The sequence below is a fragment of the Procambarus clarkii genome, chromosome 4 (genome assembly GCF_040958095.1).
Source record: "Procambarus clarkii isolate CNS0578487 chromosome 4, FALCON_Pclarkii_2.0, whole genome shotgun sequence".
Lineage (NCBI taxonomy): Eukaryota > Metazoa > Arthropoda > Malacostraca > Decapoda > Cambaridae > Procambarus > Procambarus clarkii.
Genome location: NC_091153.1, coordinates 35,268,328 through 35,289,698, shown reverse-complemented (window position 1 = coordinate 35,289,698; position 21,371 = coordinate 35,268,328). Strand labels below are relative to the sequence as shown.

Genomic DNA, 21,371 nt, shown 5'->3' with positions numbered 1-21,371 from the left:
CCTATACCACAGGCCAAAATACTCTTCTCTTACAAATTTCTCGCCACTGCCAGAACACTACACTCTCCCACATATATCAAACTGATGCCTGCGACGTAGAGAACGCTCGGGTAAAGTGGACATGACTCTTACAATAGGCGTGGGAGAAATATAAGGGGGGGAACACCGTCACAATATATATATATATATATATATATATATATATAATGTCGTACCTAGTAGCCAGAACGCATTTCTCAGCCTACTATGCAAGGCCCGATTTGCCTAATAAGCCAAGTTTTCCTGAATTAATATATTTTCTAAAAAAAATTTCTTATGAAATGATAAAGCTACCCATTTTATTATGTATGAGGTCAATTTTATTTTAATGGAGTTAAAATAAACGTAGATATATGACCGAACCTAACCAACCCTACCTAACCTAACCTATCTTTATAGGTTAGATTAGGTTAGGTAGCCGAAAAAGTTAGGTTAGGTTAGGTAGGTTAGGTAGTCGAAAAAACATTAATTCATGAAAACTTGGCTTATTATGCAAATCGGCCCTTGCATAGTAGGCTGAGAAGTGAGTTCTGGCTACTAGGTATATATATATATATATATATATATATATATATATATATATATATATATATATATATATATATGTGTGTGTGTGTGTTAAATCCTGCGGTTGGTGACGCTGCACAAGATCTTCTTATGGAACTTACAAGGTTCGTCAACATGTGCCTGGCTGGTGATATACCTGAGGTCATCAGACCTCATTTTTTTTTGGTGCCTCCCTTTGTGCTCTCAAAAAGGACAAAGGAATCAGGCCAATCGCTGTTGGCAACACTCTCCGACGCCTGATGTTCCAAGGCTGCTACGAGGGTAGTCAGCCAGCAAGCGGCTGAATTGCTAAAACCAATCCAGCTAGGATTTGGAATCCCCCAAGGCTGTGAAGCGGCTGTCCATGCAGCACGAGTATACATCACCAACATTTCTGATGAAAAGGCCTTGCTCAAACTGGACTTTAGGAATGCCTTCAACATGGTCAGAAGAGATGCAGTACTTTGTGCCGTACATTGCCATTTCCGGCCCCTCTACCCGTTCATACTATCGTGCTACAGTGGTGAGTCAAAACTGCTCTTTGGTGAACATGAAATCACATCATGTGAAGGTGTTCAGCAAGGTGATCCTCTTGCTCCCCTTCTTTTCTGCTTAGTCTTAAAAGAAATCACCGAAAGCTTGTCCAGTGAGTTCAACATCTGGTTTTTGGATGATGGCACTATAGCTGGCACCGTAGACCATCTCTTGGCAGATATCAGGAAAATAAGGGAGCAAGAAGTAAGCCTGGGTCTTGTCCTGAACCCTTCCAAGTGTGAAGTAGTCTCTTCCAACCCAGACATCGTAGCTAGAATAAGGTCCGCCTTGCCTGGGGCCCATGTCATTAGGGCCGAGACGAAATGGGGTGCCATGGCAGACCCAGCAATCAGACCTGCCATGATGAAAGCCAAGAAACAATCCAGTTGGGACAGCCCCATTGTAGACAAAGAAGCCACAGCTTTGCTGGAGGCAGCAACAACCCCCAGTGATCGTGCACGCCTCACAGCTGTGCAGGCTCCCCATGCAGAGGACTTCCTTTTGGCAGTCCCTATGTCTGCGACAGGCACACGTCTTGATCCGCAGGAGCTCCGTATTGCAGTCGCTCTCCGTCTTGCTGCCCCTATCCACACTGTTCATAGGTGTATTTGCGGCAAGGCAGATGCTGACGAATATGGATTGCATGGCCTGCACAGTTGGACAGTGTGGTGGAAAATCTGGTGGTTGGCACACTAGACACGACGAAGTCAATGACATCATTAAAAGAAGCCTTGCCTCTGCTCAGTGTCCAGCAGAGAGAGAGCCCCGCAACCTACTGAACCGTGACTCTGTTAGCTTTGCCGGCCGACCAGACGGAATCACACTGCGACCGTGGAAGGGTGGCAGACAGTTGGCATGGGACTATACTTGTGTATCCACCCTGGCAACCACATACAACCTGGCAACCATCGGACATAAGAGAGTGATAGCCGAGGCTATTTGAACCACTTCCCCGCCGGCGCTCGGATGGTAATCTTGGGCATAGCATTTCATCAAATCGCCTCATTCTTTGGGGCACACGTGAAGAACACAAATGCGAACAAGCCTGAATGGTCCCCAGGACTATATGTGACTGAAAACTCACACCCCAGAAGTGACTCGAACCCATACTCCCAGGAGCAACGCAACTGGTATCTACAGGTCGCCTTAATCCACTTGACCATCACGAACGGACATAAGGAAGTGATAGCGGAAGCTATTTGAGAAGCTGGCGGGGAAGTGGTTCAAATAGCTTTGGCAATCACTTCCTTATGTCTGGTAATGATGGTCAAGCGGATTAAGGCGTCCTGTAGATACCTGTTGCATTGTTCCTGGGAGTATGGGTTCGAGTCACTTCTGGGGTGTGAGTTTTCAGTCGCATATAGTCTTGGGGACCATTCAGGCTTGTTCGCATTTGTGTTCCTCACGTGTGCCCCAAAGAATGAGGTGATTTGATTAAATGCTATGCCCAAGTCCCCTGGTTGGTGTTGTGTATATATATATATATATATATATATATATATATATATATATATATATATATATATATATATATATATATTGGAGGGGACCTACATTCCCTCCAATGCGTTATGTGTGGTTTCCTTCGAGGCTATGGGTCCCCCTTCTTCCAGCCAGAGGTGGTACTCCCTTCCTATATATGTATATATATATATATATATATGTATATATAAGAAAGGGAATACCCCCTCTGATTGGAAGAAGGGGGACCCATAGCCTTGGAGGAAGCCACGCATTAGAGGGAATGTTTGGATCCCCTCCAATGCAGTTTCTGTGTGCTTTTCTCCTACCACCCCCTTCCCTTTTTTGTGCTCTATTATGTATTTGATGGTTATAAGATATACATGGGTTGATACATAAACAATACAAAAAGTGCTTAACGGTTATGGATTTCTTGAAAAACACGACATTGGGAAACATGCCAAACAAACAATGCCTGTTGTGTCTTGGGCACTAGTTCATCTTCAGAGAAATTCGAAGAAGTGTTTGACTTGCAACAATGATCGAACCCGTCTGTGACATTCATCAGAATGTCACAGACGGGTTCGATCATTGTTGCAAGTCAAACACTTCTTCGAATTTCTCTGAAGATGAACTAGTGCCCAAGACACAACAGGCATTTCCCCTCTGAATTGCAACACTGAGGCGCTGAAATAAGAAACTTTTTGCTCTCTGATCTTTTGTAGTGCTGATCAATTTCTCCCCCAATTCCTTCAGGAACTTCAATGCACATTTCCCCACGAACCGAGGGTCTCCGAGCCGATCGGAACAAAGCTGCAGCAGTGTGCCAGACCTCTGTATTTAATAATTTTCTGCGATTCCCTGAAAGAAGCAGCACCACCACTTTCACGTGTGCTATAGTGGAGGTAGGTACTGGCCAGTGTGGCAGCGCACGTGTAGTCCCATACCACTTGCTTACCATCCTGCCAAGGAAGCAAGGTGACCCCATCTGGGCACTTCTGAGGGTCGTTAGGTCTGGATAAGTGTGGTTCTCTTTGTGCCGGGCAGCGGGTTGTGGCGAGGCTTCTCTTGATGATGTCGTTTACTTCTTCATGTCTTGCAATCTTACCCTGTGATTTACGACATACCAGACCTTGACGACCATATTGGTCTACCACCGCAGTTATATAAGAAAGGGAATACCCCCTCTGATTGGAAGAAGGGGGACCCATAGCCTTGGAGGAAGCCACGCATTAGAGGGAATGTTTGGATCCCCTCCAATACAGTTTCTGTGTGCTTTTCTCCTACCACCCCCTTCCCTTGATGATGTCGTTGACTTCTTCATGTCTTGCAATCTTACCCTGTGATTTACGACATACCAGACCATGACGACCATATTGGTCTGCCACCGCAGTTCCGCAGGTGCACCTGTGTTCGGTGAGGATGGGGGCGGCAAGGCGAAGGGCGACTCCAATGCGGAGAGTGTCATGATTGAGGCGAGTTCCCAGGGCTACATTGAGCACAGCAATTAAAAAATCCCCGGCATGGGGTGCTGTTACCGCTAGGAGGCGGGCTTTGTTTTCAGCATCAGCGTTGTCAATCATTGCTGTGACAGTCTTTTCCATTATGGGGCTATGCCAGTGGGCCTGCTTGTGGTCTTTTGGGACTTGTGGACAGAGTTGAGAGTGTACAATGGAGTCCCATTGTCTGGCTCCTTCGATGAACGTTTGGTCATGAGTTCCCGCTGTCTCTTTCATACGCTCTGGTAGGATCTGCCCTACCAATTCGTTGGCTGCTGTACATGAGGATAAGAATGCTGGAAGTGCTACCTCAGTTGCCTTTCATATGCCTATCTCTCCCAAATCTCACTGGTAGTGTTGCTTGGTCCCACTGACTGTCATCTAAATCAAGGTTGAGCGCCTTCCTGAATATTGACCTGAGGAGCTCATCATATTGATTTAGAAGTGGGTTACCAAACGTGGGGGCACACCTTAAGTCAACTGTGGTGTTATGGTATGTGGTATGTTATCCTGGGTCAAGGTAAAGCACTTTGTGAGAAGGTAGAGGGCATCATGGGAGTCCAAGTCTCTCCTATTCTTGCTTCCATCCTCTTTAGGTCGTTAAACTTTTCGTCAAGGACTGCAGCAATGGCAGTGTGGCCCAGAGGTGCTCCAAGTAGTGTGCTTAAGGAATGTGACTTCTGGTAAAACTGATTTCACTGCTCTAATAATTACCTCACTGGATGCAATAATTTCGCAATTGACGGGGTTAAGAACGAGACCCATGGCCTCCCTCCGTGTCTTAACCAGCTGCAGGTCTTTCAGCAGGGAGTCTTGTGTGCCTGCCAGAGTGCCCTCATCCAGGAACCAGATGTTGTGCTCACTGGACAGTCTGGTTGTAAATTCTAAAGCCGCTATGCAAAAGAGGAAGGGTGAAAGTGGGTCTCCCTGTTGAATTCACTCTGCTGACCTGACTTCGTGTTTGCCAAACAGGAGGGTTGAGTCTTTGCTGTAGCCTGCTGACACAAACGGGAGAATGCTTGGGCAATGTTCCTGGACTGCGGTAAGGACTGCTTCCATTTTGACCGAGTTGAAACCGCTTTTAAAATATAATTTTACTACTTCCTGGTCTTCATTAGGAGAAGTAATGTAGGCTCGTGCAGCATGGGCTGCTGCTTCACAGCCTTGGGGGACTCCAAACCCCAGCTGGTTGGGTTGCAGCATGGTGGCTGTATATATATATATATATATATATATATATATATATATATATATAATATATATAATATATATAAATATATATATATATATATATATATAATGAGAGAGAGAGATATATAGATATATATAAATGGAAATGTTCGTTTGTTCAAAATGGCTAATCTCCGAAAGTTCTTCACCGATTGCTTTGAAATTTTCACACAATGGTCCATTCGCATCCGGCCAGGTTTTTATTTACATACTTTATAGATATCACGTCTCTGTTGGTAAAAAAACATGCTTTTTCTTTCATGTGAGGGAAATCTTTGAAACCTCTTTACCGATTGCTTTGAAATTTTGACACAACGTTCCATTCGAATAGGCGCATATTTTTATAGATCTACTATATACATGGCTCGCCTGTATCAGGAAAAACATTCTTTTTTTTTTTTAAAAGTGCCTTCTGTTGGACGTAAGAACAACACATACTGTAATCTCTGAAAGTTCTTCACCGATTGCTTTGAAATTTTGACACAACGTTGCATTTGAATAGGTGCGTCTTTTTTTTTATACCTACTATATAAATGCCACACCTGTGAAAGGTAAAAACATTCGTTTTTGAAAAACAGTGCCATCTGTTGCACATAATGGCAACATGCACGCTATACTAAATGTCATGAATTCCATTTCTCTGTTTCCGATTGCATTGATAAATTTTATTTTCATAGATTTCGATTTATTTTATTTTTTATTGAAATATTTTGTGTGACATTGCGTTGGAATTTAACTGTATTGTTTACCATACCGTTCATTTCGTAAGTGTAAGTTTAGATCCCACACCTGTGACAGGTAAAACTATGCTTTTCTTGACAAACAGCGCCATCTGTTGCCTGTAAGAGCAACACACATGCTATACTAAATATGCTACAATTCCATTTCAATGTTTCTGATTGCATTGATAAATTGAATTTTCATAGATTTTGATTTATTTTCATTTTGATTTAATTATTTTGTGTGAATTGCGTTGGAATTGGGCTGTGTTGTTTACCATACCATTCATTTCGTGAGTATTGTTGTTTTTTTATATTTAAATCTATACAAATAAAAATGGAAATGTTCGTTTGTTCAAAATCGCTAATCTCCGAAAACTCTTCACCGATTACTTTGAAATTTTCAAACAAAGTTCCATTCGCATCGGAGCAGGTTTTTATATACATATTTTGTTGATGTCACGTTTGTGACGGAAAAAACATTTTTTTTTTTAAACTGTGTTTTTCATGTCTTTTTTCATGTGAGAGAAACCTTCGAAACCTCTTTACCGATTACTTTGAAATTTTGACACGATGTTGCATTCGAATAGGTGCCTGTTTCTATATACCTACTATATACATGTCTTACCTGTGACCAGAGAAAATATGTTTTTTTTATAAACAACGCCATCTGTTAGATGTAAGAGCAACACACGCTGTAATCTCCCAAAGTTCTTCATCGATTGCTTTGAAATTCTGACACAACATTCCACTCGAATATGTGCGTCTTTTTATATACCTACTATACTGATGCCACCTCTGTAACAGGTAAAAACATGCGTTTTCGAAAAACAACACCATCTGTTTTACATAATAGCAACATAAATGCTATACTAAATATGTCACGAATTCCATTTGAATATTTCCAATTGCATTGATAAATTTTATTTTCATAGATTTCGATTTATTTAATTTTTTATTGAATTATTTTGTGTGGCATTGTGTTGGAATTTAACTGTATTGTTTACCATACCGTTCATTTCGTAAGCATAAATATAGATGCCACACCTGTTACAGGTAAAACTATGCACTTCTTAAAAAACAGCGCCATCTGTTTCATGTAAGAGAAACACACATGTTATACTAAATATATTACAATTTCATTTCAATGTTTCTGATTGCATTGATAAATTGAATTTTCATAGATTTTGATTTATTTCACTTTTGATTTAATTATTTTGTGTGAATTGCGTTGGAACCGAGCTGCGTTGTTTACCATATGTTCATTTCGTGAGTAAAGTTTATTTTTTTTACCTTTTCGTATTTTAATTTCATTTTTTAACTGTTTTTCTTATATTTCAGTGATGGGAACATCAGATAAATTGATGTTCACAATTTTCTGATGGGAACATCAGACCATTTGGGAAGGCATGGGACGTCGGAGTGGGGAATGGTGGGGATGTCTAGGGGACGGAAGTGGGAGATGGGGGGGAGGACGAGGGGACAAGGGAGTGGATAATGGTGGGGAAGGACAAGGGGCGGGGGAGTTTGGGATGGTGGGGACGAGGGGATGGAGATTGGTGGGGACGGGAAAGGGACAGGGGAGTTGGGGATGGTGGGAAGGAACAGAGGACGAGTGAATGAGGGGATATTGTGGGGGAGGCTGAGGAGACAGGTGAGAGGGGGAATTGTTGGGAGGATTAGGGGGATAGAGAAGGTTACTGTGGCTCTGCAAAGCATATGCGTTGCTGAGGCACAGCATATATAAATAAATATATATATATATATATATATATATATATATATATATATATATATATATATATATATATATATATATATATATATATATATATATGTCGTACCTAATAGCCAGAACGCACTTCTCAGCCTACTATGCAGGCCCGATTTGCCTAATAAGCCGAGTTTTCATGAATTAATATATTTTCTCTAATTTTTTGCTTATGAAATGATAAAGCTACCCATTTCATTATGTATGAGGTCAATTTTTTTTTATTGGAGTTAAAATTGACATAGATATATGACCGAACCTAACCAACCCTACCTAACCTAACCTATCTTTATAGGTTAGGTAGCCGAAAAAGTTAGGTTAGGTTAGGTAGGTTAGGTAGTCGAAAAACAATTAATTCATGAAAACTTGGCTTATTAGGCAAATCGGGCCTTGCATAGTAGGCTGAGAAGTGCGTAGACATATATTATTAAATATGACCGAAAAAATGAGATTAATAATTCTAACACGAATTTTCTCGATCTTTCTTACGTTTCTTTTCACTGTTGATGGTAATTCAAAAATCAATTCTCCAAAATTCATATTTATTTCTAGTCTGACGTGACACTTGAGTGCGTTTCGTAAAACTTATTACATTTTCAAAGACTTTAGTTTACACACACACACACAACTTTAACTGAATAGAGCTTAAACGTCTTCGAGTTTTTATACCTACATTTGGGTTAGGTGACATGTTACAATAGTTTTGGATGAAGTGAAAATAAACTTTTAACACAAGACAGGACTCGAAACAATGGGTATTAAAGGTAGGTAACTGCAGATGGCCTATTTTTATTGGTCCATATTTCTTGATGCTTCTATATTGGAGAGGAGTCTTGAAGTGGGTAGAATATAGTTGTGTATTAATTGGCTGTTGATTGCTGGTGTTGACTTCTTGATGTGTAGTGCCTCGCAGACGTCAAGCCGACTGCTATCGCTGTATCTATCGATGATTTCTGTGTTGTTTGCTAAGATTTCTCTGGTGATGGTTTGGTTGTGGGAAGAGATTATATGTTCCTTAATGGAGCCCTGTTGCTTATGCATCGTTAAACGCCTGGAAAGAGATGTTGTTGTCTTGCCTATATTCTGTTTTTTTTTAGGCTTACAGTCCTCAAGAGGGCATTTGTAGGCATAGACGACGTTGGTCTCTTTTAAAGCGTTCTGCTTTGTGTCTGGGGAATTTCTCATGAGTAGGCTGGCCGTTTTTTTGGTTTTATAGTAAATTGTCAGTTGTATCTTCTGATTTTTTGTCTGTAGGGATAACGTTCATACTAACAATATCTTTCAGGACCCTTTCCTCCGTTTTGTGGGCTGTGGAAAATAAGTTCCTGTAAAATAGTCTAATAGGGGGTATAGGTGTTGTGTTAGTTGTCTCTTCAGAGGTTGCATGGCGTTTCCCTTTCCTTCTTATGATGTCTTTCACGAAACCATTGGAGAAGCCGTTGTTGACTAAGACCTGCTTTACCCTACAGAGTTCTTCGTCGACTTTCTTCCATTCTGAGCTGTGGCTGAGTGCACGGTCGACATAAGCGTTAACAACACTCCTCTTGTACCTGTCTGGGAAGTCACTGTTGGCATTCAGGCACATTCCTATGTTTGTTTCCTTAGTGTAGACTGCAGTGTGGAAAACTCCGCTTCTTTCCATGTCTGTTACATCTAGAAAAGGCAGCTTCCCATTCTTCTCCATCTCGTAAGTGAAACGCAACACAGAATTCTGCTCAAATGCCTCCTTCAGCTCCTGCAGATGTGTGACATCAGGTACCTGTGTAAAAATGTCGTCAACATACCTGCAGTATATGGCCGGTTTCAAGTTCATGTCGACTAAGACTTTTTGCTCGATGGTACCCATGTAGAAGTTTGCAAACAGGACACCTAGGAGAGAACCCATGGCGACCCCATCTACTTGCTTATACATGTGTCCATCCGTGCTCAAGAAGGGTGCCTCTTTAGTACAAGCTTGGAGTAGTTTCCTTAGAATGTTTTCTGGTATGTCAAGAGGAGTACAGGCCGGATCGCGATACACTCTGTCGGCTATCATCCTGATTGTTTCATCCACAGGTATGTTGGTAAACAGTGATTCTACGTCCAACGAGGCTCTTATCCCTGTGGCCCGTGTTCCCCGCAGTAAGTCAACAAATTCCTTTGGAGACTTCAGGCTGAAGGCGCAAGGCGCATTTCTAGTCTGACGCGCTCAAGTGTCGCGTCAGACTAGAAATAAAAATGAATTTTGGAGAATTGATTTTTGAATTACCATCAAAAGTGAAAAGAAACGTAAGAAAGATCGAGAAAATTAGTGTTAGAATTATTAATCTTACTTTTTCGGTCATATTTAATAATATATATTTATATATATATAAATATGTCATAACTAGTAGCCAGAACGCACTTCTCAGCCTACTATGCAAGGCCCGATTTGCCTAATAAGCCAAGTTTTCATGAATTAACTGTTTTTCGACTACCTAACCTAACTTTTTCGGCTACCTAACCTAACCTATAAAGATAGGTTAGGTTAGGTTAGGTAGGGTTGGTTAGGTTCGGTCATATATCTTCGTTAATTTTAACTCCAATAAAAAAAATTGACCATGCATAATGAAATGGGTAGCTTTATCATTTCATAAGAAAAAAATTAGAGAAAATATATTAATTCAGGTTTAACTTGGCTTATTAGACAAATCGGGCCTTGCATAGTAGGCCGAGAAGTGCATTCTGGCTACTAGGTACGATATATATATATATATATATATATATATATATATATATATATATATATATATATATGCGAACAAGCCTGAATGGTCCCCAGGACAATGAATGAAGCCTGAATGGTCCCCTCTTTTGTGTTCCTCACGTGTGCCCCAAAGAATGAGGTGATTTGGTAAAATGCTATGCCCAAGATTACTATCCGAGTGCCGGCGGTGGGGTGGTTCAAATAGCCTCGGCTATCACCTCATTATGTCCGGTCGTGATGGTCAAGTGGATTAAGGCGTCTTGTACATACCAGTTGCGTTGCTCCTGGGAGTATGGGTTCGAGTCACTTCTGGGGTGTGAGTTTTCAGTTATATATATATATATATATATATATATATATATATATATATATATATATATATATATATATATATATATATATATATATATATATATATATATATATATCGTGCTTTATTGTCCCATGTCCACAAGGGATATAATTTCAGAAGGAAACCAGTCCCGGCAGTGACAACAATAGTGTAACTGTGTCGGTAGTTACTACTGGGAGATTTCCTAGTGCAGTGTATTACTGTATTTTTCCAGTGTAATTTTAATACAAAGTGAGTGGTGATGTTTCTAAAGTTCTGAGAGTTATTGGAATTGCTGTGTAGTCAGTACCGTGTGGGATCGGTAATGTCGTTGGGTGTGTATAGCCAGTACCGTGTGGGATCGGTAATGTAGATGGGTGTGTATAGCCAGTACCGTGTGGGATCGGTAATGTAGATGGGTGTGTATAGCCAGTACCGTGTGGGATCGGTAATGTAGATGGGTGTGTATAGCCAGTACCTTGTGGGATCGGTACTGGAGATGGCTGTGTATGGCCAGTACCGTGTGGGATCGGTAACGTAGATGGTTGTGTGTAGTCAGTACCGTGTGGGATCGGTAATGTAGATGGGTGTGTATAGCCAGTACCTTGTGGGATCGGTAATGTAGATGGGTGTGTATAGCCAGTACCTTGTGGGATCGGTACTGGAGATGGCTGTGTGTAGTCAGTACCATGTGGGATCTGTAGTGCAAATGGTTGTGTATGGCCAGTACCGTGTGGGTTCTGGAGTACAGATGGCTGTGTGTAGTGAGTACCGTATGGGATTGGTATGGACATTTCCGTGTGGAATTGGTAATGTATATGGTCATGTGTGTGGTAAATTCCGTGTTGGATCGGTAATTTATGTTGGTGCGTAGTGTGATTTTGGGGCAGTGAATATATATTTATTGACTGAGTGTGTGATATCATTGTCGAGTGTTGCAAGGTTTACTGTGTGATCAGACTGCAGAGTGCTGCAAGGTGTACTGTGTGATCTGACTGCAGAGTGCTGCAAGGTGTACTGTGTGATCAGACTGCAGAGTGTTGCAAGGTTTACTGTGTGATCTGACTGCAGAGTGTTGCAAGGTGTACTATGTGATCAGACTGCAGAGTGTTGCAAGGTGTACTGTGTGATCAGACTGCAGAGTGTTGCAAGGTGTACTGTGTGATCTGACTGCAGAGTGTTGCAAGGTGTACTGTGTGATCAGACTGCAGAGTGTTGCAAGGTGTACTGTGTGATCAGACTGCAGAGTGTTGCAAGGTGTACTATGTGATCAGACTGCAGAGTGTTGCAAGGTGTACTGTGTGATCAGACTGCAGAGTGTTGCAAGGTGTACTGTGTGATCTGACTGCAGAGTGTTGCAAGGTGTACTGTGTGATCAGACTGCAGAGTGTTGCAAGGTGTACTGTGTGATCAGACTGCAGAGTGTTGCAAGGTGTACTATGTGATCAGACTGCAGAGTGTTGCAAGGGGTGATCTGTGTATTGTGTTGCTTGTCTGCGCGACAAGGCCATGGTATAATCTTTAATTAGCTAATTAAGCATTCAGTGAGAGTTAATTACGGTAATTAACGTCACCAGGGGAATACACATTTCACTGATGAGGAACTGTCGTTTTGCGACAGTATTGAGTTTATCGAGATTCATTTAGGACTGATTATTTGTCTGTTTGGACAGTTACTCAATCACTCAAGTTAATTATGGGTAATTACTTCATCCTTCATTCAAAGTGAATTTACACAGTGATTGAGTGGTTGACTAAGAATCGTAGGCGACGTCAGTGTGTTAGCAAAATTCGATCCCAATGAATTATCTGTCCGTGGGAGAGCTAATTAATTGCTCAAGTTAATTATGGGTAATTAACATTCATGAAAGTGAAGTTTACAGAGACTTGTGCAAGAAAGATGTCGAGTGGGTGACAGTAGCGTCTAATGTAAGTTGTTTTGATTAATTAGTTGTCTGATTTACAGTAATTAAGGTAATTACTCACTGAATGATTGACTGGTCAAGTGTTTGTGTAATTAAGCATTAGCACCTAATTGTGTAGACAATTGACTTGTCAGTAGGAAACAAGTGCTTGGTCTAACGTAAACTAATTGTTGCTGACTGGTGTTGACAGTCAATTAACCTAGTCATTGTGATATCATTGCAGGGTTATCTTGAGGTTATCTTGAGATGATTTCGGGGCTTTAGTGTCCCCGCGGCCCGGTCCTCGACCAGGCCTCCACCCCCAGGAAGCAGCCCGTGACAGCTGACTAACACCCAGGTACCTATTTTACTGCTAAGTAACAGGGGCATAGGGTGAAAGAAACTCTGCCCATTGTTTCTCGCCGGCGCCTGGGATCGAACCCAGGATCTCAAATCCAGCGTGCTGTCCGCTCGGCCGACCGGCTCCCTGGAAGGAGCCGGTCGGGTGCTGGAAGAGTTTAATTGCAAGTTATGGTTATTGATTTATATTGCAGTGCTGTAAGTATTTTGATTTCAATTTGCATCCTAAGTGAGCACTCCGTGTGTTAAGTTAGTTCAGTTCAGCCGAGCGGCAAAGTGGAGGGCTCCTTGCTATACTGGCTGTGATTAGCTGTCATTAATGTGCCACTGAAAGACATTAACGTAAAGTCAACTTTGGTATTGTGATGGTCGTAGTTCTTTTATAAATAAATTGTTATTTTTGATAAGAGAATGGGATTTATGTCAATACCTTCCATATTATTGCCCACTAATATTCTGCAACCATTCTAGGATACTTTATTGAAATACTGCTTCTGGGATTCGAACCTGATTCATATAAAGCAAATCAAATCAAGTTTGGTGTGAGAATCCACACAAAATGACTGAAAATGGAAGTTGTAGTGAGTGAACTGGTGCTAGTGAGGGAGCTATGTGGAGCTCTGAGGGCAGAGATGGAATCCCTGCGGGAGGAGCTGTTAGATGAAGGAGCTAAGACAGACGAAACACCGTCAAGAAGAAGCAAATGAAGAACGCAACAGTAGAAAGTTATCGTCCTGGAATGTCGTAAAGGACAGGAGTCTTATGAATACTTGACAAAGCCGCCTATCTTGAGGTTATCTTGAGATGATTTCGGGGCTTTAGTGTCCCCGCGGCCCGGTCCTCGACCAGGCCTCCACCCCCAGGAAGCAGCCCGTGACAGCTGACTAACTCCCAGGTACCTATTTACTGCTAGGTAACAGGGGCATTCAGGGTGAAAGAAACTTTGCCCATTTGTTTCTGCCTCGTGCGGGAATCGAACCCGCGCCACAGAATTACGAGACCTGCGCGCTATCCACCAGGCTACGAGGCCCCTACCATAAAGACTCCCAACCCATTCACCGTGCTGGAAGACGAATGCTGTGTGGAGATGGTAGTCCCTCGAAAGTCAAGACAACGAATGGAGTGCAGGTCCCTCAAGGTGCTCACAGAGTAAAGGAAGTACCTAAGCAAATTTTGGTTGTTGAAGATTCTAAGGTAAGGTATCTAGATAGAGCTTTTTGTGCCAGAGATAAGGTGGAACATGTTGAGGGTTTCCGATCCGGGAGAAGGAATTGGTGATATTGTTAACAACATGGACGATATTGTGGATGGAAATTGGGAACAAACCCATTAGTTGTATCAGTGCAGGTGGAAATGATGTTGAACGAGTTAAGAGTGAGGAACTGATACAGAGGTTTAAGATAACCATATAACTAGTTAGTAGCAAGCAATCCCGATCATATGTGGCATTCTTTCAAGAAAGGGAGTTGGAAATGAATGGTTGTCAAGGGCACTTGGTGTCAATTGCCGACTGCATAAATATTGCAAATCAAATGCAATATCATTCATAGATAACTGCGAACACTTCGATGGAAGAAATACACATGTCTGCTCAAGATGGGGTGCATTTATGTAGAGATGGGGTTGTTAATTTTTTAACTCGTTGGAACCTATAGTGGGAGGGGTTTGTTTGGGTTTAAAATGTTAGTAGATAGTGGTATGGGAATTGATATGGAGAAAGGAGGTAATAAAAGTATGTACAAATCCAAATGGGCCGTGACAAGGATTCAAACCTACGTCCGAGATCGTCCCAGATATCCCGAGATCATCTACATCTCTGACGTAGGTTCGAATCCTCGTCACGCTCCTTGTGGATTTGTTCATATGATACATCACGCTATTGTGATTTCCGTGTGTAATGAAGTAGGGGCGAAGAGATAGAACGGCCTATTGAAATAGCTCGAGTGCATGGGGGAGTTGTGTAAAACCTTGCTTTGTGCCTCGGAGAGGCTGCAGGATCCAGCACGTTCAGTAGAACTTCGGTTTTAACTCTTTGACGATGTCGTAGCTCAGTCGATAATGGTAGCGTCTGGGATGATCTCGGACGTAGGTTCGAATCCTCGTCACGGCCATTGTGGATTTGTTCATTTGATGCATCACGCTATTGGGATTTCTGTGTGTAATAAAAGTATGTGTTTGTGGGAGAAACAAATTGGCAAAATGATCAGGGAAGAGTGGGGCCTCAAAATAACAATACACTTAAGGTGTATTACATGAACAGTAGGAGTCTTAGAAACAAAATAAACGATTTAAATGCTCTTGTATGCACTGAAAAAATAGATATTATTTCACTTACCGAAACGTGGATGAATGTAGAAAATAGAGAACTATTAGCTGAATATCAAATAAATGTATTTAAACTCTTTTACACAGATAGATATATTAGACGAGGAGGGGGAGTAGCCACATATGTTAGGGAAAATTTGAAATGTAGTCTCAAAGAGGAAATCAAAACTGAACCACACACAGAAACTATTTGGCTAGAATTAAACAAAAAAGCAAATAATCTTATAATAGGAGTTATATACAGGGCCACTAAATTTAGACAGAATGGAAGCAAAGCATCTATGGGATGAAATATCTAGAGCATCCAGGTCTAACAGTATTTGAGTCATGGGATGACTTTAATTTTAGTAGACTCGATTTACAGAACAGGAAATAACGAAGCAAAAGATTTTCTAGAATTATTTGACGATTGCTTTCTTACGCAACATGTTAAGGAACCAACATGGGAAAATAATATTTTAGATTTAGTGTTAACTAACAGGGAAACACAAATTAATGACATCGAAATATGGAGTGAACTAGGGAACTGTGATCACAAAGAAATCATATTTAGCATAAAATGAAATAGATCTGTAAGAGAAAATTCTGTTAACGTGCAAGATTCTCGAAAAACGGATTTTAATAGATTAGGAAAATTTGGGGGTCAAATAGATTTGAACGTGTTGGGCATCTGGGGATGGGCTGGTCTTGGAGCGAGACGTGAACCCAGCGATGGGTGATATAAAAAGGGATTTCGATGTGGATTCAAAATATAACTTATTTAAAAATGTTCTAAGTAAAGTACAGGAACGTAGTATACCATATAAATTGAATACATCGAATACTATTGACCGAAATGGATAGCAAAGGATCTGAAGAACCTTATAGGTAGAAAGAGAGCTTGGTACAGAAGGATTAAGAATGGAGAAGTCAGTTTACAACAAGAATTCTTCCGACTGGTTAATAATGTTAAAAAAGAAATAAGGAGGGCAAAAAGAAACTAAGAAGTTCGTATAGCAGGGCAAGGAAAGGCAAATCCTAAAGTTTTTTCAGTTATATCGAACAAAGATTAGGGAATGGATAGGTCCATTAAAAACTGAGACAGGTCAGATAACGGATAAAGACGAAGAGATGAGTAATATTTTTAATAAATATTTTATTTCTGTTTTCACTAAAGAGAAATTTAACTCTATGCCTTCAGCCAAACAATTATATGTGGGTGGGGATGAGGACAGGTTGACTAGTTTAACAGTTATCAGGGATGATGTTATCAAACAAATGGTGAAACTCAAACCAAACAAATCCCCCAGGACCGGACGAAGTGTTTGCCAAGGTGCTTAAAGAGGACAAAGAGGAGCTTTGCGATCCATTGTCTACCATATTTAATAAATCAATAGAGTCAGGCTGAGTGCCAGAGTCGTGGAAAGTTGCTAATGTGGTACTAATTTTTTAGAAAGGAGATAGATCACTTGTTTCTAACTATAAGCCAATTAGCTTAACGTCTATTGTAGGAAAGTTACTTGAATCGATAATTGCAAATACCATTCGTCTTCAAATTGAAAACAGGAATAATAAATGGTTCACAACATGGTTTTACAAATGGCCGTTCAAGTTCAACAAATTTGCTATCATTTTATTCCAGCATAATTGAGGCAATTGATATTGGTAAGGTTTGCGATGTTGTATACCTTGACTTTAGTAAAGCTTTTGATACAGTGCCACATGAAAGACTGATTAAAAATATACAGGCTCATGGTATTGGGGGTGCTATATTAAGTTGGATTAGGGCATGGCTCTACCAAAGGAAACAGGGAGTTAGTGTAAATGGGGTTAAGTCAAGAGTGGGAAAATGTTGTAGGTGGAGTGCCTCAAGGCTATGTCCTGGGACCTCTGTTAACTATATAAATAAAAATGGAAATGCTCGTTTGTGCATAACCGATAATCTCCGAAAGTTCTTCACAGATTCCTTTGAAATTTTCAGGCAACGTTCCATTCCCATCCGAGCAGATTTTTATATACATACTATATAGATATCACGTCTGTGACGGTAAAAAAACATGTTTTTTTTCTGAAAAACTGTGTTTTCATGTGAGGGAAATTTTCGAAACCTCTTTACTGATTGCTTGGAAATTTTGACACAATGTTGCATTCGAATTGGTGTGTCCTTTTATATATCTGCCTCACCTGTGACAGGAAAATACATGCTTTGTTTGAAAAACAGCTCCATCTGTTGGACGTAAGAGCAACACACGCTGTAATCTCCGAAAGTTCTTTACCGATTGCTTTAAAATTATGACACAACGTTGCATTTGAATAGACGCGTCTTTTTATATACCTACTATATAGATGCCACCTTTGTGACAGGTAAAAACATGCGTTTTTTTTAAAAACAGCGCCATCTTGTGCACATAAGACCATCACATGTTATATAAAATATGTTACGATTAAATTTCAATGTTTCCGATTTCATTGATAAATTGAATTTTCATAAATTTTAATTTATTTTAATTTTGATTTAATTATTTTGTGTGACATTGCCTTGGAATTGAGCTGTGTTGTTTACCATACCATTCATTTTGTCAGTATAGTTTATTTTGTATATTTTTTGATTATTTTTCTTTTCATTTTTGAACTGTTTTTCTTATATTTCAGTGATGGGAACATCTGGGGCCAGATTCACGATGCAGTTACGCAAGTACTTAGGAACGTGTACATCGTTCCTCAATCTTTCATGGCTTTGGTTACATTTATTAAACAATTTACCAGCATGAAAACTTGCCAGTCAACTGGTGTTATTGTTATAAACAGCCTCCTGGTGCTTCGAAGCTCATTAACGGTCTAGTAAATGTAAACAAAGCTGCCAAAGATTGAGAAAAGATGTATAGGTTCGTAAGTGTTTGGGTAACTTCGTGAAATCTAGCCCCAGATCATTTGATGTTCCCAATTTTCTGATGGGAACATCAGATCATTTGAACATCAGACGAGGGAGTGGGGAATGGTGGGAAGGATGAGGGGACGGGAGTGGGGGATCGAGGGGAGGACGAGGGGACAGGGGAGGGGGTAATGGTGGGGGAGGGGGTAATGGTGGGGGAGGACGAGGGGACAGAGGAGTTGGGGATGGTGAGGACGAGGGGAATGGAGAATGGTTGGGAGGACAAGGGGATAGGGAAGTGGGGGAATGGTAGGGAGGACGAGGGGAATGGGGAGTGGGAGATAGTGGGGGAGGACGAGGGGATGGTGGAGTGGGGAATGGTTAGGAGGACGAGGGCATGCTGAAGTGGAGGATGAAGGGAAGAAAAAGGGACGAGGGAGTGAGGAATGGTTGAGCAAATGAGGCGACGAGGGAGGGGGGAAATGGTGGGGAGGACTGGGAGAGAGGGGAAGGTTGCTGTGGCCGGGTACAGCTAGTCTATAATATATATAAATGATTTAGATTCAGGTTTGAGCAGTAATATTTGCAAATTTGCTGATGATACAAAAATCGAGAGGGAAATAAACACGGAAAAAGTCTCACTATTACTTCAAGACGATCTAAATAGGGTTTTGAAATGGTCAAAAGATTGACAGATGCAGTTTAATGCTGACAAATGTAGGGTTTAGAGGCAAGGAAATAATAATAGAGTTATTAGATACGAGCTAGAAGGTGTTGAGACTGTGAATTCAGATTGGGAAAGGGATCTGGGAGTTATGATTAGTAAGAATTTAAAACCAAAAAATCAACGCATTAATGTTCGTAATTAGGTAAATAGGACACTGGGATTTTTTAATCGAAGCATTAGTAACAAGATACCTGGTGTTGTTCTTCAGCTATATCCTACTCTGGTTCGGCCCCTTTTAGATAATGCAGTTCAATTTTGGTCGCTGTACTATACAATGAATATAAATTCACCTGAACACATCCAGTGTAGGATGACAAAGTTAATCCCCCAAATTAGTAACATGTCATATGAAGAAAGATTAACAAAGCCTAAATTGTATTCACTGGAATGGCGAAGATTTAGGGATGACATGAAATAGGTTTACAAGTGGATAAATAGAAACAACAAAGGGGATATTAATAGGTATTAAAAGTATCAACCCAAGACAGAACATGAAACAAAGGGTATAAATTGGATAAGTTTAGATTTAGGAAAGACCTGGGGTAAATACTGGTTCGGTAACAGGGTTGTTGCTTTGTGGAACCAATTACCGCGTAACGTGGTGGAGGTGGGTCCCCTTTATTGTTTCAAGGGTGGGTTGAACATGTATATGAGAGGGATTGGATGGTTATGAATATAAGCTGCCTCGTATGGGCCAGTAGGCCTTCTGCAATTAACTTTATTCTTATGTTCTTCTTATAATAAAAGTAGGATACCTTGACTGTTTCAAGCGTAGATTAGACTTATGTATGATTGAGATTGGGTGGATATAAATAGGAGCTGCCTCATATGGGTCAATAGGCCTTCTGCAGCTACCTTCCTTTTTATATTCTTATGCTTAATACTGTACGTTTGCGGTGCAGGTGTTGTAATTATTGAAAGATAATATTTTGGGAATTGTGAGCATCGTCTTAGATGCTCAGTTTGAGTATTGTGCCCTCGTATATCATAATTTAAATATTCAGAATGCTAATGTCATTGCATTATTACAAGGTCTTCAGAAAGGTAAGACACCAACACAAATGTTGGATTCAGCTGAACAATTAGGAGCCATGAGTGAAGTTTCTCTCACGCATTTCTCAAATATGAATTTATCTTCCCCAGATTACACACAGAAATCACAATAGCATGATGCATCAAATGAACAAATGTGGATTTGTTCTTTCCCAGATATATATATATATATATAGATATTTGTTCTCAAAGAATTTCAATAGATAACCCCGTGAGTTTGTGTTTAATATTTAGTTGTTCCTGATTGACCCAAAACTTTATCAAACACAGTTTATGGGTAAATGGCTGGTAGACCGTACACTACAGTGTGAATGGCCTGGTAAACCGTACACCACAGTGTAAATGACCAGGTAGACCGTACACTACAGTTTAAATGGCCTGGTAGACCGTACACTACAGTATAAATTTCCTGGTAGACCATACACTCCAGTGTAAATGGCCTGGTAGACCATACACTTCAGTGTAAATGGCCTGGTAGACCATACACTTCAGTGTAAATGGCCTGGTAGACCATACACTTCAGTGTAAATGGCCTGGTAGACCATACACTTCAGTGTAAATGCCCTGGTAGACCATACACTCCTGTGTAAATGGCCTGGTAGACCATACACTACAGTGCAAATGGCCAGGTAGACTTTACACTCCAGTGTAAATGGCCAGGTTGACCATGCACTATAAAGTGTAAATGGTCAGGTAGACTGTACACTACAGTGTAAATGGCCAGGTTGACCATGCACTATAAAGTGTAAATGGTCAGGTAGACTGTACACTACAGTGTAAATGGCCAGGTTGACCATGCACTATAAAGTGTAAATGGTCAGGTAGACTGTACACTACAGTGTAAATGGCCAGGAAGACCATACACTCCAGTGTAAATTGCCAGGTTGACCATGCACTATAAAGTGTAAATGGTCAGGTAGACCGTACACCACAGTGTAAATGGCCAGGAAGACCACACACTAAAGTGGTACCCAATAATTATTATGATTAACTAAAAGGACAAGAAATGTCGGAATAATAATAATAATAATAATAATAGTAATAATAATACTAATAATAATAATAATAAATCAACAGGAGTCATTAAGAGGATTCGAACCTAGGCGCTGGGTACTCCCAGGGAATCTTCCTCATGACGTCTACTGATCTTCTCATTGATACAACACGTTAATGTGATTTCTTTGTTCAATAATAATAATTACGAATTAGTGGCAGAAGTTCAGCTTCTAGCCGGGAAACAAATGAATTTGTTGATGTGAGACTTAAAGTGTAATATTCATTGATGACCTATACTGG

General features: G+C 40.7%; 1 protein-coding gene across 1 annotated transcript in view; it reads right to left on the bottom strand.

Annotated features, from left to right (window-relative positions):
* The window catches only part of LOC138369791 (C-type lectin 1-like), a 35,561-nt gene that overhangs the window by 12,578 nt on the left and 1,612 nt on the right, over window positions 1-21,371 (bottom strand). The window lies entirely within an intron of this gene.